This window comes from Phalangium opilio, unplaced genomic scaffold (genome assembly GCF_054372755.1).
Source record: "Phalangium opilio isolate 3A_F unplaced genomic scaffold, DU_Popi_V2 ptg000352l_1, whole genome shotgun sequence".
NCBI classification, from domain to species: Eukaryota; Metazoa; Arthropoda; class Arachnida; order Opiliones; family Phalangiidae; genus Phalangium; species Phalangium opilio.
The window spans coordinates 6,845,938-6,860,876 of NW_028324228.1; the positions used below are offsets into that span (position 1 = coordinate 6,845,938).

The following is a 14,939-nucleotide window of genomic DNA, read 5'->3' on the forward strand; positions in this document are numbered from 1 at the left end:
GGTGTTGTGAAGTCTCAGATTTGACGTAAAAAGTCAAAGTTTTTCCACAATACCTGACGAACATTTAATCTTTGGGCTTCCGTTGCACAATGGTTAACGCCGTCGGCTGTTAACCGAAAGGTTGGTGGCTCCAGCCCATCCGGGAGCGGTGTTGAGAGGTCTTAGATGTAACGTAAAATTCAGAGTTTTTTTAAAAATAACTGACGAACATTTAATTTTTGGTCTTCCGTGGCGCAATGGTTAGAGCGTTCAGCTGTTATTCAAAAGGTTTGTGGTTCGAGCCCATCCGGGAGCGGTGTTGTGAAGTCTCAGATGTGACGTAAAAAGTCAAAGTTTTTCCACAATACCTGACGAACATTTAATCTTTGGGCTTCCGTTGCGCAATGGTTAACGCCGTCGGCTGTTAACCGAAAGGTCTGTGGCTCGAGCCCATCCGGGAGCGGTGTTGTGAGGTCTTAGATGTAACGTAAAATTCAGAGTTTTTTAAAAATAACTGACGAACATTTAATTTTTGGGCTTCCGTGGCGCAATGTTTAGAGCGTTCAGCTGTTATTCAAAAGGTTTGTGGTTCGAGCCCATCCGGGAGCGGTGTTGTGAAGTCTCAGATTTGACGTAAAAAGTCAAAGTTTTTCCACAATACCTGACGAACATTTAATCTTTGGGCTTCCGTTGCACAATGGTTAACGCCGTCGGCTGTTAACCGAAAGGTTGGTGGCTCCAGCCCATCCGGGAACGGTGTTGAGAGGTCTTAGATGTAACGTAAAATTCAGAGTTTTTTAAAAATAACTGACGAACCTTTAATTTTTGGGCTTCCGTGGCGCAATGTTTAGAGCGTTCAGCTGTTATTCAAAAGGTTTGTGGTTCGAGCCCATTGGGGAGCGGTGTTGTGAAGTCTCAGATGTGACGTGAAAAGTCAAAGTTTTTCCACAATACCTGACGAACATTTAATCTTTGGGCTTCCGTTGCACAATGGTTAACGCCCTCGGCTGTTAGCCGAAAGGTTGGTGGTTCGAGCCCATCCGGGAGCGGTGTTGTGAGGTCTTAGATGTAACGTAAAATTCAGAGTTTTTTAAAAATAACTGACGAACATTAAATTTTTGGTCTTCCGTGGCGCAATGGTTAGAGCGTTCAGCTGTTATTCAAAAGGTTTGTGGTTCGAGCCCATCCGGGAGCGGTGTTGTGAAGTCTCAGATGTGACGTAAAAAGTCAAAGTTTTTCCACAATAACTGACGAACATTTATTCTTTGGGCTTCCGTGGCGCAATGGTTAACGCGTTCGGCTGTTAACCGAAAGGTTGGTGGTTCGAGCCCACCCGGGAGCGGTGTTGTGAGATCTCACATGTAACGTAAAAATCCAAAGTTTTTCCACAATACCTGACGAACATTTAATCTTTGGGCTTCCGTTGCGCAATGGTTAACGCCGTCGGCTGTTAACCGAAAGGTTGGTGGTTCGAGCCCATCCGGGAGCGGTGTTGTGAGGTCTTAGATGTAACGTAAAATTCAGAGTTTTTTAAAAATACCTGACGAACATTTAATCTTTGGGCTTCTGTGGCGCAATGGTTAGCGCGTTCGGCTGTTAACCGAAAGGTTGGTGGTTCGAGCCCACCCGGGAGCGGTGTTGTGAGCTCTCACATGTAACGTAAAAAGCCAAAGTGTTTCCACAATACCCGACGACCATTTAATTTTTGGGCTTCCGTGGCGCAATGGTTAACGCCGTCGGCTGTTAACCGAAAGGTTGGTGGTTCGAGCCCATCCGGGAGCGGTGTTGTGAGGTCTTAGATGTAACGTAAAATTCAGAGTTTTTTAAAAATAACTGACGAACATTAAATTTTTGGTCTTCCGTGGCGCAATGGTTAGAGCGTTCAGCTGTTATTCAAAAGGTTTGTGGTTCGAGCCCATCCGGGAGCGGTGTTGTGAAGTCTCAGATGTGACGTAAAAAGTCAAAGTTTTTCCACAATACCTGACGAACATTTAATCTTTGGGCTTCCGTTGCACAATGGTTAACGCCGTCGGCTGTTAACCGAAAGGTTGGTGGCTCCAGCCCATCCGGGAGCGGTGTTGAGAGGTCTTAGATGTAACGTAAAATTCAGAGTTTTTTAAAAATAACTGACGAACATTTAATTTTTGGTCTTCCGTGGCGCAATGGTTAGAGCGTTCAGCTGTTATTCAAAAGGTTTGTGGTTCGAGCCCATCCGGGAGCGGTGTTGTGAAGTCTCAGATGTGACGTAAAAAGTCAAAGTTTTTCCACAATACCTGACGAACATTTAATCTTTGGGCTTCCGTTGCGCAATGGTTAACGCCGTCGGCTGTTAACCGAAAGGTCTGTGGCTCGAGCCCATCCGGGAGCGGTGTTGTGAGGTCTTAGATGTAACGTAAAATTCAGAGTTTTTTTAAAAATAACTGACGAACATTTAATTTTTGGGCTTCCGTGGCGCAATGTTTAGAGCGTTCAGCTGTTATTCAAAAGGTTTGTGGTTCGAGCCCATTGGGGAGCGGTGTTGTGAAGTCTCAGATGTGACGTGAAAAGTCAAAGTTTTTCCACAATACCTGACGAACATTTAATCTTTGGGCTTCCGTTGCACAATGGTTAACGCCCTCGGCTGTTAGCCGAAAGGTTGGTGGTTCGAGCCCATCCGGGAGCGGTGTTGTGAGGTCTTAGATGTAACGTAAAATTCAGAGTTTTTTAAAAATAACTGACGAAAATTAAATTTTTGGTCTTCCGTGGCGCAATGGTTAGAGCGTTCAGCTGTTATTCAAAAGGTTTGTGGTTCGAGCCCATCCGGGAGCGGTGTTGTGAAGTCTCAGATGTGACGTAAAAAGTCAAAGTTTTTCCACAATAACTGACGAACATTTATTCTTTGGGCTTCCGTGGCGCAATGGTTAACGCGTTCGGCTGTTAACCGAAAGGTTGGTGGTTCGAGCCCACCCGGGAGCGGTGTTGTGAGATCTCACATGTAACGTAAAAATCCAAAGTTTTTCCACAATACCTGACGAACATTTAATCTTTGGGCTTCCGTTGCGCAATGGTTAACGCCGTCGGCTGTTAACCGAAAGGTTGGTGGTTCGAGCCCATCCGGCAGCGGTGTTGTGAGGTCTTAGATGTAACGTAAAATTCAGAGTTTTTTAAAAATACCTGACGAACATTTAATCTTTGGGCTTCTGTGGCGCAATGGTTAGCGCGTTCGGCTGTTAACCGAAAGGTTGGTGGTTCGAGCCCACCCGGGAGCGGTGTTGTGAGCTCTCACATGTAACGTAAAAAGCCAAAGTGTTTCCACAATACCCGACGACCATTTAATTTTTGGGCTTCCGTGGCGCAATGGTTAACGCCGTCGGCTGTTAACCGAAAGGTTGGTGGTTCGAGCCCATCCGGGAGCGGTGTTGTGAGGTCTTAGATGTAACGTAAAATTCAGAGTTTTTTAAAAATAACTGACGAACATTAAATTTTTGGTCTTCCGTGGCGCAATGGTTAGAGCGTTCAGCTGTTATTCAAAAGGTTTGTGGTTCGAGCCCATCCGGGAGCGGTGTTGTGAAGTCTCAGATGTGACGTAAAAAGTCAAAGTTTTTCCACAATAACTGACGAACATTTATTCTTTGGGCTTCCGTGGCGCAATGGTTAACGCGTTCGGCTGTTAACCGAAAGGTTGGTGGTTCGAGCCCACCCGGGAGCGGTGTTGTGAGATCTCACATGTAACGTAAAAATCCAAAGTTTTTCCACAATACCTGACGAACATTTAATCTTTGGGCTTCCGTTGCGCAATGGTTAACGCCGTCGGCTGTTAACCGAAAGGTTGGTGGTTCGAGCCCATCCGGGAGCGGTGTTGTGAGGTCTTAGATGTAACGTAAAATTCAGAGTTTTTTAAAAATAACTGACGAACATTTAATTTTTGGGCTTCCGTGGCGCAATGTTTAGAGCGTTCAGCTGTTATTCAAAAGGTTTGTGGTTCGAGCCCATCCGGGAGCGGTGTTGTGAGGTCTTAGATGTAACGTAAAATTCAGAGTTTTTTAAAAATAACTGACGAGCATTTAATTTTTGGGCTTCCGTGGCGCAATGGTTAGCGCGTTCGGCTGTTAACCGAAAGGTTGGTGGTTCGAGCCCATCCGGGAGCGGTAATGTGAGGTCTTAGATGTAACGTAAAATTCAGAGTTTTTTAAAAATACCTGACGAACATTTAATCTTTGGGCTTCCGTGGCGCAATGGTTAGCGCGTTCGGCTGTTAACCGAAAGGTTGGTGGTTCGAACCCACCCGGGATCGGTGTTGTGAGCTCTCACATGTAACGTAAAAAGCCAAAGTGTTTCCACAATAGCCGACGACCATTTAATTTTTGGGCTTCCGTTGCGCAATGGTTAACGCCGTCGGCTGTTAACCGAAAGGTTGGTGGTTCGAGCCCATCCGGGAGCTGTGTTGTGAGGTCTTAGATGTAACGTAAAATTCAGAGTTTTTTAATAATAACTGACGAACATTTTATTTTTGGGCTTCCGTGGCGCAATGGATAGAGCGTTCAGCTGTTATTCAAAAGGTTTGTGGTTCGAGCCCATCCGGGAGCGGTGTTGTGAAGTCTCAGATGTGACGTAAAAAGTCAAAGTTTTTCCACAATACCTGACGAACATTTAATCTTTGGGCTTCCGTTGCACAATGGTTAACGCCGTCGGCTGTTAACCGAAAGGTTGGTGGTTCGAGCCCATCCGGGAGCGGTGTTGTGAGGTCTTAGATGTAACGTAAAATTCAGAGTTTTTTAAAAATAACTGACGAACATTTAATTTTTGGTCTTCCGTGGCGCAATGGTTAGAGCGTTCAGCTGTTATTCAAAAGGTTTGTGGTTCGAGCCCATCCGGGAGCGGTGTTGTGAAGTCTCAGATGTGACGTAAAAAGTTAAAGTTTTTCCACAATACCTGACGAACATTTAATCTTTGGGCTTCCGTTGCGCAATGTTTAGAGCGTTCAGCTGTTATTCAAAAGGTTTGTGGTTCGAGCCCATCCGGGAGCGGTGTTGTGAAGTCTCAGATGTGACGTAAAAAGTTAAAGTTTTTCCACAATACCTGACGAACATTTAATTTTTGGGCTTCCGTGAAGCAATGGTTAGCGCGTTCGGCTGTTAACCGAAAGGTTGGTGGTTCGAGCCCACCCGGGAGCGGTGTTGTGAGGTCTTAGATGTAACGTAAAATTCAGAGTTTTTTAAAAATAACTGACGAACATTTAATTTTTGGGCTTCCGTGGCGCAATGTTTAGAGCGTTCAGCTGTTATTCAAAAGGTTTGTGGTTCGAGCCCATCCGGGAGCGGTGTTGTGAAGTCTCAGATGTGACGTAAAAAGTCAAAGTTTTTCCACAATACCTGACGAACATTTAATCTTTGGGCTTCCGTGAAGCAATGGTTAGCGCGTTCGTCTGTTAACCGAAAGGTTGGTGGTTCGAGCCCACCCGGGAGCGGTGTTGTGAGGTCTTAGATGTAACGTAAAATTCAGAGTTTTTTAAAAATAACTGACGAACATTTAATTTTTGGGCTTCATTGGCGCAATGTTTAGAGCGTTCAGCTGTTATTCAAAAGGTTTGTGGTTCGCGCCCATCCGGGAGCGGTGTTGTGAAGTCTCAGATGTGACGTAAAAAGTCAAAGTTTTTCCACAATACCTGACGAACATTTAATCTTTGGGCTTCCGTTGCACAATGGTTAACGCCGTCGGCTGTTAACCGAAAGGTTGGTGGTTCGAGCCCATCCGGGAGCGGTGTTGTGAGGTCTTAGATGTAACGTAAAATTCAGAGTTTTTTAAAAATAACTGACGAACCTTTAATTTTTGGTCTTCCGTGGCGCAATGGTTAGAGCGTTCAGCTGTTATTCAAAAGGTTTGTGGTTCGAGCCCATCCGGGAGCGGTGTTGTGAAGTCTCAGATGTGACGTAAAAAGTCAAAGTTTTTCCACAATACCTGACGAACATTTAATCTTTGGGCTTCCGTGGCGCAATGGTTAGCGCGTTCGGCTGTTAACCGAAAGGTTGGTGGTTCGAGCCCACCCGGGAGCGGTGTTGTGAGGTCTTAGATGTAACGTAAAATTCAGAGTTTTTTAAAAATAACTGACGAACATTTAATTTTTGGGCTTCCGTGGCGCAATGTTTAGAGCGTTCAGCTGTTATTCAAAAGGTTTGTGGTTCGAGCCCATCCGGGAGCGGTGTTGTGAAGTCTCAGATGTGACGTAAAAAGTCAAAGTTTTTCCACAATACCTGACGAACATTTAATCTTTGGGCTTCCGTTGCACAATGGTTAACGCCGTCGGCTGTTAACCGAAAGGTTGGTGGTTCGAGCCCATCCGGGAGCGGTGTTGTGAGGTCTTAGATGTAACGTAAAATTCAGAGTTTTTTAAAAATAACTGACGAACATTTAATTTTTGGTCGTCCGTGGCGCAATGGTTAGAGCGTTCAGCTGTTATTCAAAAGGTTTGTGGTTCGAGCCCATCCGGGAGCGGTGTTGTGAAGTCTCAGATGTGACGCAAAAAGTTAAAGTTTTTCCACAATACCTGACGAACATTTAATCTTTGGGCTTCCGTTGCGCAATGTTTAGAGCGTTCAGCTGTTATTCAAAAGGTTTGTGGTTCGAGCCCATCCGGGAGCGGTGTTGTGAAGTCTCAGATGTGACGTAAAAAGTTAAAGTTTTTCCACAATACCTGACGAACATTTAATTTTTGGGCTTCCGTGAAGCAATGGTTAGCGCGTTCGGCTGTTAACCGAAAGGTTGGTGGTTCGAGCCCACCCGGGAGCGGTGTTGTGAGGTCTTAGATGTAACGTAAAATTCAGAGTTTTTTAAAAATAACTGACGAACATTTAATTTTTGGGCTTCCGTGGCGCAATGTTTAGAGCGTTCAGCTGTTATTCAAAAGGTTTGTGGTTCGAGCCCATCCGGGAGCGGTGTTGTGAAGTCTCAGATGTGACGTAAAAAGTCAAAGTTTTTCCACAATACCTGACGAACATTTAATCTTTGGGCTTCCGTGAAGCAATGGTTAGCGCGTTCGGCTGTTAACCGAAAGGTTGGTGGTTCGAGCCCACCCGGGAGCGGTGTTGTGAGGTCTTAGATGTAACGAAAAATTCAGAGTTTTTTAAAAATAACTGACGAACATTTAATTTTTGGGCTTCATTGGCGCAATGTTTAGAGCGTTCAGCTGTTATTCAAAAGGTTTGTGGTTCGAGCCCATCCGGGAGCGGTGTTGTGAAGTCTCAGATGTGACGTAAAAAGTCAAAGTTTTTCCACAATACCTGACGAACATTTAATCTTTGGGCTTCCGTTGCACAATGGTTAACGCCGTCGGCTGTTAACCGAAAGGTTGGTGGTTCGAGCCCATCCGGGAGCGGTGTTGTGAGGTCTTAGATGTAACGTAAAATTCAGAGTTTTTTAAAAATAACTGACGAACATTTAATTTTTGGTCTTCCGTGGCGCAATGGTTAGAGCGTTCAGCTGTTATTCAAAAGGTTTGTGGTTCGAGCCCATCCGGGAGCGGTGTTGTGAAGTCTCAGATGTGACGTAAAAAGTTAAAGTTTTTCCACAATACCTGACGAACATTTAATCTTTGGGCTTCCGTTGCGCAATGTTTAGAGCGTTCAGCTGTTATTCAAAAGGTTTGTGGTTCGAGCCCATCCGGGAGCGGTGTTGTGAAGTCTCAGATGTGACGTAAAAAGTTAAAGTTTTTCCACAATACCTGACGAACATTTAATTTTTGGGCTTCCGTGAAGCAATGGTTAGCGCGTTCGGCTGTTAACCGAAAGGTTGGTGGTTCGAGCCCACCCGGGAGCGGTGTTGTGAGGTCTTAGATGTAACGTAAAATTCAGAGTTTTTTAAAAATACTTGACGAACATTTAATTTTTGGGCTTCCGTGGCGCAATGTTTAGAGCGTTCAGCTGTTATTCAAAAGGTTTGTGGTTCGAGCCCATCCGGGAGCGGTTTTGTGAAGTCTCAGATGTGACGTAAAAAGTCAAAGTTTTTCCACAATACCTGACGAACATTTAATCTTTGGGCTTCCGTTGCACAATGGTTAACGCCGTCGGCTGTTAACCGAAAGGTTGGTGGTTCGAGCCCATCCGGGAGCGGTGTTGTGAGGTCTTAGATGTAACGTAAAATTCAGAGTTTTTTAAAAATAACTGACGAACATTTAATTTTTGGTCTTCCGTGGCGCAATGGTTAGAGCGTTCAGCTGTTATTCAAAAGGTTTGTGGTTCGAGCCCATCCGGGAGCGGTGTTGTGAAGTCTCAGATGTGACGTAAAAAGTTAAAGTTTTTCCACAATACCTGACGAACATTTAATCTTTGGGCTTCCGTTGCGCAATGTTTAGAGCGTTCAGCTGTTATTCAAAAGGTTTGTGGTTCGAGCCCATCCGGGAGCGGTGTTGTGAAGTCTCAGATGTGACGTAAAAAGTTAAAGTTTTTCCACAATACCTGACGAACATTTAATTTTTGGGCTTCCGTGAAGCAATGGTTAGCGCGTTCGGCTGTTAACCGAAAGGTTGGTGGTTCGAGCCCACCCGGGAGCGGTGTTGTGAGGTCTTAGATGTAACGTAAAATTCAGAGTTTTTTAAAAATAACTGACGAACATTTAATTTTTGGGCTTCATTGGCGCAATGTTTAGAGCGTTCAGCTGTTATTCAAAAGGTTTGTGGTTCGCGCCCATCCGGGAGCGGTGTTGTGAAGTCTCAGATGTGACGTAAAAAGTCAAAGTTTTTCCACAATACCTGACGAACATTTAATCTTTGGGCTTCCGTGAAGCAATGGTTAACGCCGTCGGCTGTTAACCGAAAGGTTGGTGGTTCGAGCCCATCCGGGAGCGGTGTTGTGAGGTCTTAGATGTAACGTAAAATTCAGAGTTTTTTAAAAATAACTGACGAACCTTTAATTTTTGGTCTTCCGTGGCGCAATGGTTAGAGCGTTCAGCTGTTATTCAAAAGGTTTGTGGTTCGAGCCCATCCGGGAGCGGTGTTGTGAAGTCTCAGATGTGACGTAAAAAGTCAAAGTTTTTCCACAATACCTGACGAACATTTAATCTTTGGGCTTCCGTGGCGCAATGGTTAGCGCGTTCGGCTGTTAACCGAAAGGTTGGTGGTTCGAGCCCACCCGGGAGCAGTGTTGTGAGGTCTTAGATGTAACGTAAAATTCAGAGTTTTTTAAAAATAACTGACGAACATTTAATTTTTGGGCTTCCGTGGCGCAATGTTTAGAGCGTTCAGCTGTTATTCAAAAGGTTTGTGGTTCGAGCGCATCCGGGAGCGGTGTTGTGAAGTCTCAGATGTGACGTAAAAAGTCAAAGTTTTTCCACAATACCTGACGAACATTTTATCTTTGGGCTTCCGTTGCACAATGGTTAACGCCGTCGGCTGTTAACCGAAAGGTTGGTGGTTCGAGCCCATCCGGGAGCGGTGTTGTGAGGTCTTAGATGTAACGTAAAATTCAGAGTTTTTTAAAAATAACTGACGAACCTTTAATTTTTGGGCTTCCGTGGCGCAATGTTTAGAGCGTTCAGCTGTTATTCAAAAGGTTTGTGGTTCGAGCCCATCCGGGAGCGGTGTTGTGAAGTCTCAGATGTGACGTAAAAAGTCAAAGTTTTTCCACAATACCTGACGAACATTTTATCTTTGGGCTTCCGTGGCGCAATGGTTAGCGCGTTCGGCTGTTAACCGAAAGGTTGGTGGTTCGAGCCCACCCGGGAGCGGTGTTGTGAGGTCTTAGATGTAACGTAAAATTCAGAGTTTTTTAAAAATAACTGACGAACATTTAATTTTTGGGCTTCCGTGGCGCAATGTTTAGAGCGTTCAGCTGTTATTCAAAAGGTTTGTGGTTCGAGCCCATCCGGGAGCGGTGTTGTGAAGTCTCAGATGTGACGTAAAAAGTCAAAGTTTTTCCACAATACCTGACGAACATTTTATCTTTGGGCTTCCGTTGCACAATGGTTAACGCCGTCGGCTGTTAACCGAAAGGTTGGTGGTTCGAGCCCATCCGGGAGCGGTGTTGTGAGGTCTTAGATGTAACGTAAAATTCAGAGTTTTTTAAAAATAACTGACGAACCTTTAATTTTTGGTCTTCCGTGGCGCAATGGTTAGAGCGTTCAGCTGTTATTCAAAAGGTTTGTGGTTCGAGCCCATCCGGGAGCGGTGTTGTGAAGTCTCAGATGTGACGTAAAAAGTCAAAGTTTTTCCACAATACCTGACGAACATTTAATCTTTGGGCTTCCGTTGCACAATGGTTAACGCCGTCGGCTGTTAACCGAAAGGTTGGTGGTTCGAGCCCATCCGGGAGCGGTGTTGTGAGGTCTTAGATGTAACGTAAAATTCAGAGTTTTTTAAAAATAACTGACGAACATTTAATTTTTGGGCTTCCGTGGCGCAATGTTTAGAGCGTTCAGCTGTTATTCAAAAGGTTTGTGGTTCGAGCCCATCCGGGAGCGGTGTTGTGAAGTCTCAGATGTGACGTAAAAAGTCAAAGTTTTTCCACAATACCTGACGAACATTTAATCTTTGGGCTTCCGTTGCACAATGGTTAGCGCGTTCGGCTGTTAACCGAAAGGTTGGTGGTTCGAGCCCATCCGGGAGCGGTGTTGTGAGGTCTTAGATGTAACGTAAAATTCAGAGTTTTTTAAAAATAACTGACGAACATTTAATTTTTGGTCTTCCGTGGCGCAATGGTTAGAGCGTTCAGCTGTTATTCAAAAGGTTTGTGGTTCGAGCCCATCCGGGAGCGGTGTTGTGAAGTCTCAGATGTGACGTAAAAAGTTAAAGTTTTTCCACAATACCTGACGAACATTTAATCTTTGGGCTTCCGTTGCGCAATGTTTAGAGCGTTCAGCTGTTATTCAAAAGGTTTGTGGTTCGAGCCCATCCGGGAGCGGTGTTGTGAAGTCTCAGATGTGACGTAAAAAGTTAAAGTTTTTCCACAATACCTGACGAACATTTAATTTTTGGGCTTCCGTGAAGCAATGGTTAGCGCGTTCGGCTGTTAACCGAAAGGTTGGTGGTTCGAGCCCACCCGGGAGCGGTGTTGTGAGGTCTTAGATGTAACGTAAAATTCAGAGTTTTTTAAAAATAACTGACGAACATTTAATTTTTGGGCTTCCGTGGCGCAATGTTTAGAGCGTTCAGCTGTTATTCAAAAGGTTTGTGGTTCGAGCCCATCCGGGAGCGGTGTTGTGAAGTCTCAGATGTGACGTAAAAAGTCAAAGTTTTTCCACAATACCTGACGAACATTTAATCTTTGGGCTTCCGTTGCACAATGGTTAACGCCGTCGGCTGTTAACCGAAAGGTTGGTGGTTCGAGCCCATCCGGGAGCGGTGTTGTGAGGTCTTAGATGTAACGTAAAATTCAGAGTTTTTTAAAAATAACTGACGAACATTTAATTTTTGGTCTTCCGTGGCGCAATGGTTAGAGCGTTCAGCTGTTATTCAAAAGGTTTGTGGTTCGAGCCCATCCGGGAGCGGTGTTGTGAAGTCTCAGATGTGACGTAAAAAGTTAAAGTTTTTCCACAATACCTGACGAACATTTAATCTTTGGGCTTCCGTTGCGCAATGTTTAGAGCGTTCAGCTGTTATTCAAAAGGTTTGTGGTTCGAGCCCATCCGGGAGCGGTGTTGTGAAGTCTCAGATGTGACGTAAAAAGTTAAAGTTTTTCCACAATACCTGACGAACATTTAATTTTTGGGCTTCCGTGAAGCAATGGTTAGCGCGTTCGGCTGTTAACCGAAAGGTTGGTGGTTCGAGCCCACCCGGGAGCGGTGTTGTGAGGTCTTAGATGTAACGTAAAATTCAGAGTTTTTTAAAAATAACTGACGAACATTTAATTTTTGGGCTTCCGTGGCGCAATGTTTAGAGCGTTCAGCTGTTATTCAAAAGGTTTGTGGTTCGAGCCCATCCGGGAGCGGTGTTGTGAAGTCTCAGATGTGACGTAAAAAGTCAAAGTTTTTCCACAATACCTGACGAACATTTAATCTTTGGGCTTCCGTTGCACAATGGTTAACGCCGTCGGCTGTTAACCGAAAGGTTGGTGGTTCGAGCCCATCCGGGAGCGGTGTTGTGAGGTCTTAGATGTAACGTAAAATTCAGAGTTTTTTAAAAATAACTGACGAACATTTAATTTTTGGTCTTCCGTGGCGCAATGGTTAGAGCGTTCAGCTGTTATTCAAAAGGTTTGTGGTTCGAGCCCATCCGGGAGCGGTGTTGTGAAGTCTCAGATGTGACGTAAAAAGTTAAAGTTTTTCCACAATACCTGACGAACATTTAATCTTTGGGCTTCCGTTGCACAATGTTTAGAGCGTTCAGCTGTTATTCAAAAGGTTTGTGGTTCGAGCCCATCCGGGAGCGGTGTTGTGAAGTCTCAGATGTGACGTAAAAAGTTAAAGTTTTTCCACAATACCTGACGAACATTTAATTTTTGGGCTTCCGTGAAGCAATGGTTAGCGCGTTCGGCTGTTAACCGAAAGGTTGGTGGTTCGAGCCCACCCGGGAGCGGTGTTGTGAGGTCTTAGATGTAACGTAAAATTCAGAGTTTTTTAAAAATAACTGACGAACATTTAATTTTTGGGCTTCATTGGCGCAATGTTTAGAGCGTTCAGCTGTTATTCAAAAGGTTTGTGGTTCGCGCCCATCCGGGAGCGGTGTTGTGAAGTCTCAGATGTGACGTAAAAAGTCAAAGTTTTTCCACAATACCTGACGAACATTTAATCTTTGGGCTTCCGTGAAGCAATGGTTAACGCCGTCGGCTGTTAACCGAAAGGTTGGTGGTTCGAGCCCATCCGGGAGCGGTGTTGTGAGGTCTTAGATGTAACGTAAAATTCAGAGTTTTTTAAAAATAACTGACGAACCTTTAATTTTTGGTCTTCCGTGGCGCAATGGTTAGAGCGTTCAGCTGTTATTCAAAAGGTTTGTGGTTCGAGCCCATCCGGGAGCGGTGTTGTGAAGTCTCAGATGTGACGTAAAAAGTCAAAGTTTTTCCACAATACCTGACGAACATTTAATCTTTGGGCTTCCGTGGCGCAATGGTTAGCGCGTTCGGCTGTTAACCGAAAGGTTGGTGGTTCGAGCCCACCCGGGAGCGGTGTTGTGAGGTCTTAGATGTAACGTAAAATTCAGAGTTTTTTAAAAATAACTGACGAACATTTAATTTTTGGGCTTCCGTGGCGCAATGTTTAGAGCGTTCAGCTGTTATTCAAAAGGTTTGTGGTTCGAGCGCATCCGGGAGCGGTGTTGTGAAGTCTCAGATGTGACGTAAAAAGTCAAAGTTTTTCCACAATACCTGACGAACATTTTATCTTTGGGCTTCCGTTGCACAATGGTTAACGCCGTCGGCTGTTAACCGAAAGGTTGGTGGTTCGAGCCCATCCGGGAGCGGTGTTGTGAGGTCTTAGATGTAACGTAAAATTCAGAGTTTTTTAAAAATAACTGACGAACCTTTAATTTTTGGGCTTCCGTGGCGCAATGTTTAGAGCGTTCAGCTGTTATTCAAAAGGTTTGTGGTTCGAGCCCATCCGGGAGCGGTGTTGTGAAGTCTCAGATGTGACGTAAAAAGTCAAAGTTTTTCCACAATACCTGACGAACATTTTATCTTTGGGCTTCCGTGGCGCAATGGTTAGCGCGTTCGGCTGTTAACCGAAAGGTTGGTGGTTCGAGCCCACCCGGGAGCGGTGTTGTGAGGTCTTAGATGTAACGTAAAATTCAGAGTTTTTTAAAAATAACTGACGAACATTTAATTTTTGGGCTTCCGTGGCGCAATGTTTAGAGCGTTCAGCTGTTATTCAAAAGGTTTGTGGTTCGAGCCCATCCGGGAGCGGTGTTGTGAAGTCTCAGATGTGACGTAAAAAGTCAAAGTTTTTCCACAATACCTGACGAACATTTTATCTTTGGGCTTCCGTTGCACAATGGTTAACGCCGTCGGCTGTTAACCGAAAGGTTGGTGGTTCGAGCCCATCCGGGAGCGGTGTTGTGAGGTCTTAGATGTAACGTAAAATTCAGAGTTTTTTAAAAATAACTGACGAACCTTTAATTTTTGGTCTTCCGTGGCGCAATGGTTAGAGCGTTCAGCTGTTATTCAAAAGGTTTGTGGTTCGAGCCCATCCGGGACCGGTGTTGTGAAGTCTCAGATGTGACGTAAAAAGTCAAAGTTTTTCCACAATACCTGACGAACATTTAATCTTTGGGCTTCCGTGGCGCAATGGTTAGCGCGTTTGGCTGTTAACCGAAAGGTTGGTGGTTCGAGCCCACCCAGGAGCGGTGTTGTGAGATCTCACATGTAACGTAAAAATCCAAAGTTTTTCCACAATACCTGACGAACATTTAATCTTTGGGCTTCCGTTGCGCAATGGTTAACGCCGTCGGCTGTTAACCGAAAGGTTGGTGGTTCGAGCCCATCCGGGAGCGGTGTTGTGAGGTCTTAGATGTAACGTAAAATTCAGAGTTTTTTAAAAATAACTTACGAACATTTAATTTTTGGACTTCCGTGGCGCAATGTTTAGAGCGTTCAGCTGTTATTCAAAAGGTTTGTGGTTCGAGCCCATCCGGGAGCGGTGTTGTGAAGTCTCAGATGTGACGTAAAAAGTCAAAGTTTTTCCACAATACCTGACGAACATTTAATTTTTGGGCTTCCGTGAAGCAATGGTTAGCGCGTTCGGCTGTTAACCGAAAGGTTGGTGGTTCGAGCTAACCCGGGAGCGGTGTTGTGAGGTCTTAGATGTAACGTAAAATTCAGAGTTTTTTAAAAATAACTGACGAACATTTAATTTTTGGGCTTCCGTGGCGCAATGTTTAGAGCGTTCAGCTGTTATTCAAAAGGTTTGTGGTTCGAGCCCATCCGGGAGCGGTGTTGTGAAGTCTCAGATGTGACGTAAAAAGTCAAAGTTTTTCCACAATACCTGACGAACATTTAATCTTTGGGCTTCCGTTGCACAATGGTTAACGCCGTCGGCTGTTAACCGAAAGGTTGGTGGCTCCAGCC

At 44.8% G+C, this 14,939-nt stretch overlaps 5 non-coding genes across 5 annotated transcripts; all 5 read left to right on the forward strand.

The window, feature by feature from the left end:
• Nucleotides 1-5,938: 5,938 nt before the first annotated feature.
• On the forward strand, nt 5,939-6,011 carry TRNAN-GUU (transfer RNA asparagine (anticodon GUU)). The gene has a single exon. It is a non-coding gene; the product is annotated as a tRNA-Asn (tRNA).
• Nucleotides 6,012-9,016: 3,005 nt separating this feature from the next.
• Nucleotides 9,017-9,089, forward strand: TRNAN-GUU (transfer RNA asparagine (anticodon GUU)). The gene has a single exon. It is a non-coding gene; the product is annotated as a tRNA-Asn (tRNA).
• Nucleotides 9,090-9,602: 513 nt separating this feature from the next.
• Nucleotides 9,603-9,675, forward strand: TRNAN-GUU (transfer RNA asparagine (anticodon GUU)). The gene has a single exon. It is a non-coding gene; the product is annotated as a tRNA-Asn (tRNA).
• A 3,298-nt stretch (nt 9,676-12,973) lies between these two features.
• On the forward strand, nt 12,974-13,046 carry TRNAN-GUU (transfer RNA asparagine (anticodon GUU)). Its single transcript has one exon. It is a non-coding gene; the product is annotated as a tRNA-Asn (tRNA).
• Nucleotides 13,047-13,559: 513 nt separating this feature from the next.
• On the forward strand, nt 13,560-13,632 carry TRNAN-GUU (transfer RNA asparagine (anticodon GUU)). Its single transcript has one exon. It is a non-coding gene; the product is annotated as a tRNA-Asn (tRNA).
• Nucleotides 13,633-14,939: the final 1,307 nt, after the last annotated feature.